Source organism: Haliotis rufescens, unplaced genomic scaffold, assembly GCF_023055435.1.
Source record: "Haliotis rufescens isolate VD_foot unplaced genomic scaffold, xgHalRufe1.0.p SCAF_6, whole genome shotgun sequence".
NCBI classification, from domain to species: domain Eukaryota; kingdom Metazoa; phylum Mollusca; class Gastropoda; order Lepetellida; family Haliotidae; genus Haliotis; species Haliotis rufescens.
The window spans coordinates 27,911,720-27,926,681 of record NW_025964334.1 but is presented as its reverse complement, the minus strand read 5'-3'; positions in this window follow the sequence as shown (position 1 = coordinate 27,926,681).

Here is a 14,962-nt window from a genome sequence, read left to right as displayed (position 1 = left end):
GTCGATTTCAGAAAGAGGCGAGAACATTAGGCACGTCATGATGGCTGAGGGAACTTCTGTTAACGGAACAAAACCATTCTTTATTTAAAAAAAGAAGTATAAGCTCTGTTTGCAATTTTTTAAAAGAAATCGCGATTTTTATAGAACAATATGAGCAACGAGGAATTAAAAGTATATACATTTTCGTGTGTGAAATAATGTCCTTATAATATGAATAACTCACAAAGAACATTCGCGCGAGGGTTCTGAACAAACAAATTATACCAACGTGCGACTTGGCACAGACGTGGAGTAACATAGGCAGCTTAAATCCAGATATAGACCCAAGCTGGAATATTGCAAAGATTGGCGTAAAACCAAACTCATAAACTGAGACAAGGATTGTTTACAACTGTTGCAATTAATAACATTCATAATTTTCCATCATATGACTCCGTTCAAGTGAGTGAGTGAGTTGGGTTTAACGCCGCTTTTAACAGGACTCCTTTCAAGGACCTAAGCAACCTATGCTTGTCGTACAAGACGACTAAATTAATCGGGTGGTGATCTGTCTGTCTGTCTGTCTCTAACAGGGGACACCAGAAATCGTCTTCACACATCGTCTCCTTGTGGGGAACGACCCCGAGCGACGAGCGAACGCTTTAACCACTCGGCAACCCCACCGCCCGCCGAAGTACATTCAATTTCCAGAACAGAACCAGGAACACACGGGAACATGTACACGTGCGTGTTGTGTCACCGTGGAACTGTCTACCCGTCCATCCCCATTAGTCTGAAATGGTAACAGATATGGAGATAGGTCAGTTTCTGTTTGAAGCTGCAGCCTGCATTCCGCAAATACCTTGAGTGAGTGAGTGAGTATGGTTTTACGCCGCTTTTAGCAATATTCCAGCAATATCACGGCGGGGGACACCAGAAATGGGCTTCACACATTGTACCCATGTCGGGATTCGAACCCGGGTCTTCGGCGTGACGAGCGAACGCTTTAACCACTAGGCTACCCGACCGCCCCACAAATACCTTGAAGATAATGTAGTGAATACACAAGAAGTGACTCATGTTGTGGACATGAAGCAGTACAGACTTTGAAACATGTTTTTAGTTCATATCCATCAGTATAAACTGTCACGCAAAGGAAGTATACACTTAAAAACTGGATTTGACAACAACAAAAGTTAAACGTTATCAAAATGTTACTGGGACAAAACATTTGCAATGTTTAAATTGGATTTGACTTCAAAAATTACAAACGTTTTCAAAAAGGTTACTTGGTATTGTGTCACCGAAACACTGCAAACTTTAAGGTCCAAAATATAGCTTTGATACCCGTATAAAAAGCAAAAAACACTATCGAGTAACCATTTCTTGTTGGTTTCCTGTCCTAACTGTCCCTCTGCGTGACAAGCAATCGCCTTCACAATGCAGGGGGTTACTGAGGGCGGATCCATCATTTTCAAAAGGGAGGGGTCCAAAATATGAAAAATCCTCTCTCAGATAATTGTACTGCCCACAACATACTACATTTGGTTTTCAGGGTGGGGGTGGGGGGAGGTGGATTTTTTACCAGCCCCTCCCCATGGGGATCCGCCTATGATCAACATCAACATTATTTGTTTCATGTTCTTGTATGTTGATATCGCTTCAAAGAGCATCTACTTGCGAAAAAGCATTAATCATACAAATATATTTTTAAACTCCTTTGCTTATATACTGACCACGAAAATCTGATACATGCAATTGACCAGTCCCCACAAAAGAGGCAAGGGACCATGGATTCTTTCATATCAAGGCAGATTAACAAAAGTAAAATCAATGAATCGGGTGGTCCTTAACTTTTTGTGAGTGGTATATAATTGCAACTGCAACAAACACAAGCATACAAATACATAGATAAAAAGAAATCAAACCGAAATGATTTATTAATATTAACCCTTACGATATCTATAGCTTGTGTGCGGGCAGTCGGATATTTCTTGCAATGCAGTTATGTGTATAGATGTACCACTGTAGATGGGTTAACTCGAGACCCGGAACTTCTTCAAAATTCAAACGTGTCGAGCGTTTAAACATGTTTACGGCAAAATGCATTTCATTGTGTCTTTTCCTCATAATCTAATCATGTTTATATAACATTTAAACCTGGATAAATATGGATACGATGTACAATACACTCTTCAAAAAATGAAACGCACAGGTAGAATGTAGTTCATTGAACCCGACTACACAAAAAATCCGGTATATAAATTTGATATATGTTATTGGAAAATGTTGGCGTCAAAACGCAGCCATTGTCTATTTGCAATGTCTTATTCTTCACACTTGTTCAAAAATGTCTTGGAGGAAAACAGTAAAGAAAAAAGGCATATGCAAGTTATGGCATTCGTAACTCGTGGTTGTGGCTATAAAAAGTCAAGCATTAGCCAATAATTTGTCATTCAATTGTCAACATTTTTCAAGTTCGAAAATGCCGAGACTCAGCGCTGCCGATCGGAACATCGCAATAGGACGTATTATCGAAAGAGGGGAATCGTATTCTTCTGTTGCACGCCACTTCAACGTCAACCAGAGCACCATTGGCCGCCTTTGGGGCCGATACACACAGTTCAATTCCACTGCAGACCGTCCGAGAACCGGCCGACCAAGAGTTATCACCCCTGCACAGGGTCGCTACATTCGACTGTTCCACCTACGTCATCGCAATGCCACAGCTACGGAGACTGCAGGACGCACCCCTGGTTTGAGGAGGATATCGGACCAGACTGTCAGGAACCATATTCGCGAGGCTGGAATGCGACCCGGAAGACCAGTTATCGTCAGATCCATCGACAGCGACGCTTGCGTTGATGCCATACCTTAAAGCCTTGGAATTTGAGAAACTAGAGACGAGTCTGGTTTAGCGATGAATCACGATTTCTTCTTCACCAGCGAGATGGAAGACAGCGTGTTTATCGTCGTCGAAATGAGCGTCTTGCCCCACACTGTGAACGTGAATTCCACAATTTCAGTGGCGGTTGTGTCATAGTGTAGGGGGGCCATATATTACACCACGAGATCTGACTTGGTTGTGGTTCAGGGACATTTGACAGCAAATCGCTTCAACCTCACTTTCTTCCAATCATTGACCGCCAGAGGGAGCTGTTTCGACAGGACAACGCTCCACTGCTCACAGCTCGTGTCTAGGTAGACTACCTCCATAATGCCAAGATCAACGACTTGCCCTGGCCGTCGAGATCTCCAGATCTCAACCCAATCGAACACCTCTGGGATGAACTCGATCGACGTGTACGTCAACGTCAGAACATGCCACAGACACTCCCACAACTGGCCAACGCGTTACAAGCAGAAAGGCGCAGAATTCCGCAGGACAGATTTCCTCAGTACCGAGGAGAAACAGAGCCGTGATTTCTACCTGGGCCGGTCACACGAGATACTGAATCCAGCGCAGCCTTGTGGCCTTATGTGACATGACAATGAACAGTTTTCAATGCCTTTGTACGACGACAACATGTGACTATCGAGCTCCAAAATTTCACATTTGTATCTATGATATTAAATTAAATATATCGACTTTATTAGGTACAATAAATGTACAAAAATATCTACCTGTGCGTTTCTTTTTTTGAAGAGTGTATATATTGAAATTAGATAAGCAAATTCACGGGCACTTGCATAATGCATACCACCAGGATTTACAACGAACTTAATTAGCACAATATTAACATAAAATATGCACATAAACCAGGCTAAATTAAAGGTGACTGGGAAAAAGCACACCTGTGACCACAACAGGCTCCACAGTTCAGGAGGCAGAGTGAATGACAACAAATCAAGAGGTTGCAGGTTCGTTATATTTCGAGTTTTTTAAAGCGTTGTGTTCATAAATCAGGATGTTGCAGGTTCGGTATATTCCGAGTTTTTTAAAGTGTTGTGTTCATAAATCAGGATGTTGCAGGTTCGGTATATTCCGAGTTTTTTAAAGTGTTGTGTTCATAAATCAGGAGGTTGCAGGTTCGTTATATTTCGAGTTTTTTAAAATGTTGTGTTCATAAATCAAGAGGTTGCAGGTTCGGTATATTCCGAGTTTTTTAAAGTGTTGTGTTCATAAATCAGGAGGTTGCAGGTTCGTTATATTTCGAGTTTTTTAAAATGTTGTGTTCATAAATCAGGAGGTTGCAGGTTCGTTATATTTCGAGTTTTTTAAAGTGTTGTGTTCATAAATCAAGAGGTTGCAGGTTCGGTATATTCCGAGTTTTTTAAAGTGTTGTGTTCATAAATCAAGAGGTTGCAGGTTCGGTATATTCCGAGTTTTTTAAAGCGCTGTGTTCATAAATCAGGATGTTGCAGGTTCGGTATATTCCGAGTTTTTTAAAGTGTTGTGTTCATAAATGAGCTCTTGCTGTATGGCTAATAGTATTTATCTCATACAGACAACAGAAGCTGGCAATGAAAGTATATCTGATCACAACGATGGACCCTTAACGTTTTCTTACCGAGCTACCCGAAACACACGCCTGAACGCAACCAGTGGTTTAGCCAATGCACGTGCAATACATGTCAAGTCACAGTCAATGTGGGTAGAAATTGTTCATTCCAGACGCATCTGAACTGCACTTTTCGGGGCGGAAAGAGACGTTTTTCAATACTTCATGTTTTATTTTCAGCATGACACCTCAATAATGACTCTGGGTATTTTACACATTATTGCCATTGTTGTAATATGGATACAACTATGGCAATATAGTGAGCTATGTACCTGTATGGCTCTGTAACGTAGAATTCGACATGATGACAAACTCTGTTCTAAATTCTTCAGTTTTGAAATTGTTACTGAGTACAAGGGAGGTATGTATCTCTGGTAAAATAGTTACAAAGGTATTAACGTTGTTCGAAAAGAGACGGGGGTCTATTGGATCTGAAAGAGTGAGTGAGTTGGGTTTAACGCCGCTTTTAACAGTATTCCAGTTATATCACGGCGTTTCAGCTTAATGTGGGAGGAAAGCCGAAGTGATTCAGGTCTCAGACGTTTACCACTTCGGTGACCAACCTAAAAACATAAACGGGTCAAACAGGGATTCGAACCCACAATCATAGGTTTCTGGCATGCCCAAGGGACGCAACTCTGCACAGCGTATCGCGGCGCCCTAGACGACTTGGCCACCCGTGCCCCCTGCATCTGAAGGAATGGACATCAAAGATAACAACTGATATCTTAAGTTGTCATCGATGTGCTCATTGCCATCCGATAATTGTTACACCTAATTGTGCTTTACGCTGAAATTTTATTAAATATACATAATCTAAATGGTTTTGAAGAATCTTTTAGGGGAATAACAGTTCACATGAGGCAGCGGTACATTTATGTATGTTTTACCCATTGGCAAACTCTTAGATTATCGTCCGTAGGTTCCTTATACTCTCAAGAGAAATGTACACATCACAAATTCTTTACATGGCCATGTACACGTCCGTGTCCATATAGTCCCATACAAGGTGGTAGAATCAGGAGTAGGTTGGTATACATCATCTTGTCTAGGAAACAAAGTGAGTACAAACTGCCCCCCAAACGAAACGATACAAGGATGTCTTTTTGCAGGGATATATTTTGAGTATGCGCAGCAATCTTGCAGTTCCCAGACTACCGAGCATTATCATACCTCCATGTCACATTGATGAGATCTAATTGGTCCACGTGATCTTGATAAAAAACTATGTATCCCGTCTTGAAGGGAAATATATTTCTGGGCGGGAGAGTAAATCCCTTATAGCCCGCCACGAACAAGACAGGCTGCACGTGGATTTCTGAGAGGCAGAACAAACCCTTTGTATCCCGCTTCGAAGCGAAACGCCGCACGCCTTTTCCGAGTCAATAAAAGACACGTGACATAGCACAAATAAACTTCAGCTCAATCAATAAGCTGTCTATCAATTTTGATATTTTTTAAAAATTCGTTTACAATGTCATATTAAATCATGTCTGTAAATTCGTTGTAGCAGGATCGGGGTACATGGGGTTTTATGCGTCCCTCGTTAGGTTTTATACCACTCGCCTCAAAACCAAACGCGGGAAGCATAAAACCCCATGTACCCTCGTGATCCTGCTTCTACTTCTAGCATAAACGGTCACCCATGTTTGATTGTGGCTAAAAATGAAACAAACAAAAAATGGTTATTCGATGGTGATGTATTTGATACGGGTGTCATATAAAGTTGTGTTTTTGACCTGAAGTTTGCAGTGTTTCGGTGACTGTATTCAGGAGGGGGACAAATATATAGTCAATAAACGCGCATACATTTAAGTATAAGCGGAACGTTTCCGTAAACTCCAAATACATTTTTGAGATCCTACAGGGTTGTATCTCTGTAACTGCATGCATACTAGAAACTATAGTTATTTGACCTATATTTCAAGTGATTCATCTGGATCCGCATATAGTTGGCTTGAATCCAGAGACGCCTTATGACCTTTGGTCTGTCTGCTCGTTGCACATGAGTGTACTTTACTTTGAGGCCGTGAAGAGTTGAGTCCCTTGGGTACACCAGTAACCTATGGACGTGGGTTCGAATCGCCTCGGACCGCATCTGTGGTCTAGTGGTCGAGCGTCCGCCCATGTTAACTTGCGGTATGGTATCTCAGTGGGCTAGCACTATAAAATCGGCATTAGTCCGGACTAGTACAAGCTGACGCAGACACAGACACAGACACAGAAACAGACAGATAGACAGACAGACACACACACACACACACACACACACACACGTCGCTATGTATAAGCGCATTAATTTTGGACGCCACGTTAAACCTCATTTCACCTCATTTCGAATCGCCCCGATAATGTTTCCAGGTTTGCCAGCACCATACCTGTGCTCGTGGATTTCACCAAAACGGTAAATATCTATAAGCTAAGCCCTGCGTAACTTTGGGCTTTCCTTCCACATTAGACTGACGCGCCGTGATATCAGGAAAAGCGGCGTTTGACCCATCCCACTCACTCACTCACTCACTCACTCACTCACTCACTGTGGGCTATCCTCCCACATGAAGCTGACACGCTGTGATACATAAATTGAAATACTATTCAAAGCGGTGATAAAGTGAACAGCAGTTAAGATTGCGGACAGGAAATCATACGACCTGATATGGGAAAGTGTCCGTGTGTTGAAGTGTATAAACATTTTACAAGGGTTTTGAAAATACTAGTAGTTGTTTAGTTTTCTTTAGCAAACTATTCTTCTGAATAGTTACATTGTTTTTGTCCAATAAATATCTTTTTTTTTGCTAATGATGACTTTTGATGACATCGAATCAATCTTTGACAATATCGTCATTGACGAAATGTATAGGTATAAATTTAGTAGAAGTATTTGCTGACGTTTTGTAAGTACATTTAAAGAAATAAGAAAATACAAAAACAGTGCAAGTTTAGCAATGCAGTTAAAATATAGCAGTGGATTCGACAGTCTGTCTCCCAGACCCAAGAGATTAAATTAACACTTTATCAAGTCTAGAATGATTTGGTAAGTCTAGAATGACTAAGCTGTATTAAGTAGGTTTTTTTTTATAGCAGCGCATTACTGTGAAATAATAATAATCTACAGCATACATACAGCTTTTAAGTGCTTTACAAATTACGAAAGGAGTTTCCGATTTCCGGAAGCTATATACGCTGAACCGACTCATGCCGAGGCACAGATACCCAACAGTTGTGTAAGTGTGGGAGCTGGGATTTTAGGAGACAAATATGTATGTTTTGAACGGCAGACTGGAAAAAATAGTTTATTTCAAACAAAACCCAACCCAGTAGATTAAATTGCTGTCCTCGTACACGATAGATCTACCTCTCGCCTCGTGAAGATCCGGGTCTTCCGTAACCCTTGCTTGTCGTAAGAGGCGATTAACGGGGTCGGGTTATCGCTCAGGCCACAGGACCATGTAACTAATTATAACAATAAAAAAATTAAAAACTCGCAAAAAAAATCATAGACGAGGCCAAAGTTGGTTTTTTGTTTTTATTGTTATAATTAGTTACATGGTTCTTTGGTCAGGCTCGCTGACTTGGTTGATGCATGTCATGGTATCTCAATTAGTCAAGTCAATATAACATTCGACCTAAAACAAATTGCAAAAGAATTTATTTATAGCTGTATTATAAAGTGAAATGACTGTATATGAACATATCAAAAGTACAGAATAATCTTATTGGTGGTGGAAATATTTTCACTAAATTAAACATTTGAAATTCAATTTAGCGAGGTTAAATCTACAGGTAACCTAGCTCTACATTGAAAACACAGTATGTTTATCTCCTAATTGATTGATGGACGGCAAGTGAATCTGTTCATCAAATCTATCGACACAACTATTGCAACAAAAATGTCATCAGACGTGATTTGCATAGCATTGATATGCCAGCATCAACACATCATTGTACTTTGCGTTTGAACTATCATTCAATTTCAAGGAACTCTGTATTTTTTGTGGAAATGCTTCTAAAAAGTCAGGCAAGAAGAGAGGATTAGACGTTTTTGCTGTAAGAACCTTGTATGTTCAATCAACACTACTAAATGTATGTTTGAAGAGGAATGATGACGGGGCACAGAGATTGAACAGCAGAATTACGTTTTCACAAGATCGTCATGCTGTTGATGCAATTTATCATCAAGAATGTAACATTAACTTCAGAACTGGCAAAAACATTTCAGTAGCATTTAGGTCTACAAAACCAACTGAGGTACATCTAGTAGGCCGAACTACAGATAACAACAGTGAAATTTCTAAAAGTTCTTGACTATTTAATTAAACTTGATGCGGAGCCTGTAACTGTCAGCGACCTTGTGGTAAAAATGAAATATTTTGGTTACAGTGAAGACTGAAGAATACAGCTGCAAGTACATGAAGAATAAACTGAGAGAACACTTTGGCAATAAAATCATCATTACCAACGTGAATGGCTGAAACGATGTCATAACATTCATCACTACAGCTTCATCTATCCGGTTCCTTTCCATGAAAGTTTAAAGCTTACAGACTCGGATGCAGAGAAACTCAGACTTGTTCAGACAGCAGCAAGAATGACAGCAAAGTTATGACTACTACCAGGAAAAAAATATCCAACACCTGATGAAATTGGTTCCCTGGTAAACAACTTAGATTTTGTCCCAGAATCACGGTGCCTATTTTAAGATGTACATTTGGGGAGAAAAATGCAGAACTGAAAATTGCATCTGTGGGCCAGGCCATTGTCCAAGCTGCCAAACCAAGGGCCACCATTGCTCTTCTTCAAATTGCATTAGCTGTGCAAATGCACCACCATTTTGCATCCAAAGTTTCTAACTGACTTATTGAACAGTCATGGATTCTCCTCATCATACTCTGAAGTGAAGAAATTTGAAACTTCTGCAGCACAAACTCAAGGTACAGACATACCTGGAACTACTAATGGGCACTTCGTTCAGTATGTGGCGGATAATGCACATCATAACACTTGTACATTAGATGGATTTAACACCTTCCACGGCATGGGCATCATAGCGGGGTAACTCATGAGGCCCAACGACAAACACCTATACCCAGATGTTCAACAACCTCAGATGATGTGTCAGTTGAAAAGATTGATATTCACTTATTTCGATCAACAGGTTACAGTCTAGCCACCCTTGTAAATGACGCAATCAAGGATGATGATTATGAAGATCCATCATGGAATTTAGATGTCCTGTGGAAAGTATCATGGCCACTGCGAACACCAAGGATTGGATGGGCAGGCATGATGCAGACTGTGGGTGAAGGTTCTCATCCAGGTGTCATAGCGACTGATTTACGACATACATTGTCTGAAGAACATTTAATTGCAAAGGCTCATTACCCTGGAGCCATGACATCTATATGCCTTGAAACATTTAATTGCTGTTATTTATAAGATGCTAATCCTATTTGTTAATCCCCATTTTTGTGTACATCGACCGTCTGCCATCCTGAACAGGATGTGCAAGTATGTCACTGATGATTTACTGTTTACATTTATACTTATTACTTACTAAAGTCAGGTGACCTTGGCTATATAAGCCTTGGTCCAGAGAGATTGAGAGAAGGAGAAAAAAAGGTCTTACCCTTAGCCTCCTAGCTAGGGTTAGGCTGGGTGCTCCGGGGCACCAAGACAACAAGCACTACCACTATGTGCTGACTTGGCACATAGTGTCATTTGTATGTATATATCTACATGTATAAAGTAAAACTGTATATACTGCAAGCCATCGTCTCCAAGTTGTCACTTCCTACAGGAACCATACGTTGGCCCCTTGCATATACGAGTATGCAAATTATTCATTAATCAACGTCAGACCGACACGCGTTGTTAATTTGGTGGAGCTATCGGGTATGACAGACTTCTTAGTCTGTCCTTTCCTGTACCTCTTTGCAGCATGGTATATGGTTCACAAAACTGTAGGAAGTGACAGTCTCTTATTAAAAGGATATACTACCTTCCTGGGGGCCAATCACCAAGAACGAAGAAATGGCCTTTAACAAGATTGAAGAAAGAACAAGAACCTCTCCAATCAAGAACAAGTTCTCCGATCCCAAACCTTCCCTGCTCGAATATCTTAGCAACACTGCTAAGACTTCCCCTTCAAGATGTCGTTCCTGCACATGACCTAAGAAAAGAAGTATACACGTGTATCCCACAGAGATCCGACCATAGCCATCTTCATGCAGACCCTGCACAATACAGAAACCGCCTCACGGGCACCTACCAGATGGACACTGTGTACAAGATATCTCATTGGGACTTACTAATTTGTGTTTACTTACATGGACTCAAATCAAGGATATATATTGTGTGACTGTTGAATAGTGCAACCAGGTATGTTTAATCAAAGCCAGTATATTAATGCCAAAATGTGTCTTTCCAAAATTCAGTTGTGTGTATGTGCAATATACTCCAATTTTACATCTTTAGTCATGCTAGATCTTTGAAGTTATTGTGTAGGGAATCTTTGAAATGTCTCCAGGCCACGCCAGACATATAGATAAAGCTAGGGCCCAGACAAACCTGAGCTGTAGGGTTATCGAGTCACACCTTAAAGCTCGACTCGTAATTTCAAAAATCTATACAACAAAATTTGTCGTTTGTTACAAGGTATTAATGTGCACAGTTTGGTACAAAATTGAATGTATTGTCTAGGACTTTGAATTCAGATTAGGGATATTCTTGGGGGAGCCACCCCCACGTATGTTTATTGTATGTCAGTATTAAGTAGTTAACAGCACAGCAGTATTCAGCATTTCAGAGTTTTGATGTCGGAATTAAGGATTATTTTTTCTTGGGCATTGCACCCACAATATCTCGGCAAGCTCCGTCAAAGACACGGGAAGAGCACCCATTGTACTTAAAAGGGCAATAGTACCCACAAGTACCGTTTGAGTCACGCGGCAAAGCTAGACTCCTGGTTTCAAATTTCTTTATGCGAAATATTTGCTGAGATGTTTAATTTGTACTTTTTATGACATTACTCATTATCATTATTCGGTACTGAGTCGCACCGCCAAGCAAGACTCCTGAATTCAAAGAACCTTCAGTGATATATTTATTGAATCTGTGCAAAGCAGTAATTACCTCGTAGTGAAATTGCACATTACAAAGAACACTTGGTTATTTTCAAATTGACACTAAATCAAATTGGCTAGATGATCACTTTCACACCGTCATTGCATAGATATATTTGTTGCAAAAGGATTTCATATAACTGATTTTGCTCACATTTGCATGGTTGTTTTCCTTGGTGAAAAAGTTCACACATATCAATTTGGACTCATGTAAGCTTGGGGTCCAAGCTTCACGTAACGGAGGGAAGTTGTCATAGCGACTGATTTACGACATCCATTGTCTGAAGAACATTTGATTGCAAAGGCTCATTACCCTGGAGCCATGACATCTATATGCCTTGAAACACTTAATTGCTGTTATTTATAAGATGCTAATCCTATTTGTTAATCCCCATTTTTGTGTACATCGACCGTCTGCCATCCTGAACAGGATGTGCAAGTATGTCACTGATGATTTACTGTTTACATTTATACTTATTACTTACTAAATGTCAGGTGACCTTGGCTATATAAGCCTTGGTCCAGAGAGATTGAGAGAAGGAGAAAAAAAGGTCTTACCCTTAGCCTAGCTAGGGTTAGGCTGGGTGCTCCGGGGCACCAAGACAACACGCACTACCACTATGTGCTGACTTGGCACATAGTGTCATTTGTATGTATATATCTACATGTATAAAGTAAAACTGTATATACTGCAAGCCATCGTCTCCAAGTTGTCACTTCCTACAGGAACCATACGTTGGCCCCTTGCATATACGAGTATGCAAATTATTCATTAATCAACGTCAGACCACACGCGTTGTTACAGGTATGCCATCCATTGAATTCTTGCCAATGATAGACATGAATGCCAGTGATATGAGTTGTGTCTACTCCACTCTGCGATTTGTATCATCAGAGGCAAAATGGCAAAATGTCAAGCCTATTATCATCTTTGATCAAACTCTATGGTGGAAGGCCCAAATGGTAGTAGCAAGTGATTCAGGCAGCAGTGATCTAAGTTCTGCCTTAAGACTTGGTGCATTTCGCACTCAAATGAGCTTTCTCAGTTGCATCGGCAACGTAATGTCAGGATCAGGTGTGCAAGATGTGCTTCAGACTGTATACGCCACAAACAATGTACTACATATGCTAAGTGGAAAGGCAGTGTCTAGGGCAGTGAGAGGACATTTTCTTGTAGATACAGTCCTGAATGGCATGCTGACGTCAACTACCTTCAGCGTCCCTAAAGTGCAGTTTGAAAACTCCCAACCCATGGATCCTGATGTTTTCCAAGAAGAGAATATTGTTATTCCAGATCCAGCCTAGGACACAGACATGCTTGAAGAGGATTTGTCGTCTGTACTTCAACTTTATGACAAGGTTATAACTGGTGATATTTCAGTGGAAGATGTTTGCTCAGAGGAGTGTATTGAGAAAGGGCATGAGACTGAATAGTTCAAAGAAAGAACTGTTGCAGAACAGCTCGTCTCTGGATGCAGTGCATGGACAAGGTGGATGTTCTTCGGCAATTTATTAAGGCAGAGAGAACAGGAAACTAGCATCTCCACATTCACACTCTCAAATCTGTGCTTCCCTATTTCGCAGCTGCTGGACATAACCTATACACCAAATCTGTACCTATATACCTACAACAGGTGATTGGAGATACAACATCCAGATTTATATGCCCTGTTCACAGATGGATACCATGTTATTCGCAGTGATCGCTTTTGGGCTGGTTTATCATCTGACTTGTTGATAGAACAGGTATTGATGAAAAGCATGAAGACAACTGGTGGATTGACATGGGGTCGTGGATTGACAGATTCACAGCGTACACAGTGGCTACTGACCCTGCCATCTTGTGCAGATGTAAATGAAGCTATTCAGAAAATTACAGGCACTGACTACGCCAGTGATCAACACAAAGACATCCCATTTAGGGTCATATTAGAATGACCTTTAATCCAACCAAACAGAGTCGCTTACAGTCGGAATGTGTTTTCTAATCATGCAACGTCAAAATATTTAACAGAGGGTATTCCAAACGACAGTTACGGGTTTTATGATTATATCCATACAATCTAGGCCATCTTTGAGCTATTCCAAAATGTTCTTTTTATCAGTTTTAAAATTTTTAATCAAGAATACGTCAAAATATGTTTCGAAGCGTAGTCGCCAGTTTGTAAACTAGTGTTGTAAAGGTAGAGAAAGCTGCCTTATGATTAGCTAATGCCGATTTCTTGTCAGTCATTTCATTGGTCGGTCAAAGTTCGCGAAAAGTCATTCTGACGTGACTGGTAATGAGATGTCCTCAGACCTTTGTTTGGCGGTAGCAAAAACTAAGATCTGATTTTAATGATATTGTCTCCTACCGCACTTGCCATGGCCCAGGGGTGCAACATTTAATTCCATATGCACCATACATACTGAATATGTCCAGAAGAAATATGCCACTCACATGATTGTCTTTGATGGATATCAATCAGGCCCATCGATAAAGGATTCAACATGAGTGAGCGATTCTATTTGTCATCAAACATTCTTCAATTTGTTTCTGTTTGTAAACAGTAGTGCTGGACACATGGTAACCTGGATATCCCTTCATCCCATCAACTTACCTCACACAGACAAAACTCCCATATCCCATTAAGCAGTTGGTGACCTGTGAAGATCCGGTTAGAATTGGTCTTCAGCAATACGTACATGTCATAAGAGGTGACTAATGTGAAAATTTTGTAGATACATGCTCATGTCAATCACTCGATTGATGTCTAGACTCGATTATTTACAGACTACCGTCATATAGCTGGAATACTGCTGAGTGCGATGTTAAACAACAAACAAAAAACAGTTGGTGGCTTCATTCAATATCCCTGATCACCTTCCAGCGATGCACATATTGCCATCAACAGTTTGAAGCCATGTGCATGTACTGAATAATCCCGATGCATCAAATGAAATGTGATGCAGACAATACAGAGTGAGTGAGTTGGATTCAACACCGCTTTAATAGTATTCCAGTTAGATCACCGCATGTCAGCTTAAAGTGGGAGGAAAGCCCGAAGTGATGCAGGTCTCAGGCGTTAACCACTTTGGTGAAACCCACGAGCACGGGTAAGGTGCTGACAAACCTAGAAACATAATGGGGGAGAACCGGGATTTGAACCCACAATCATAGGTTTCTGGCGTGCCCAAGGGACGCAACTCTCCACAGCGAATCGTGGCACCTTAGACAACTGGGCCACCCGTGCCCCCAATACAGAATGAGAAATAGTCTGGTTTGGTGGAGAAACAAATGTAACTAATGGACAGAACATATGCTCCAAGTTATGATATAAAGACTGATGAAAAAAATATGAATGCTTTTTACTCTGTATA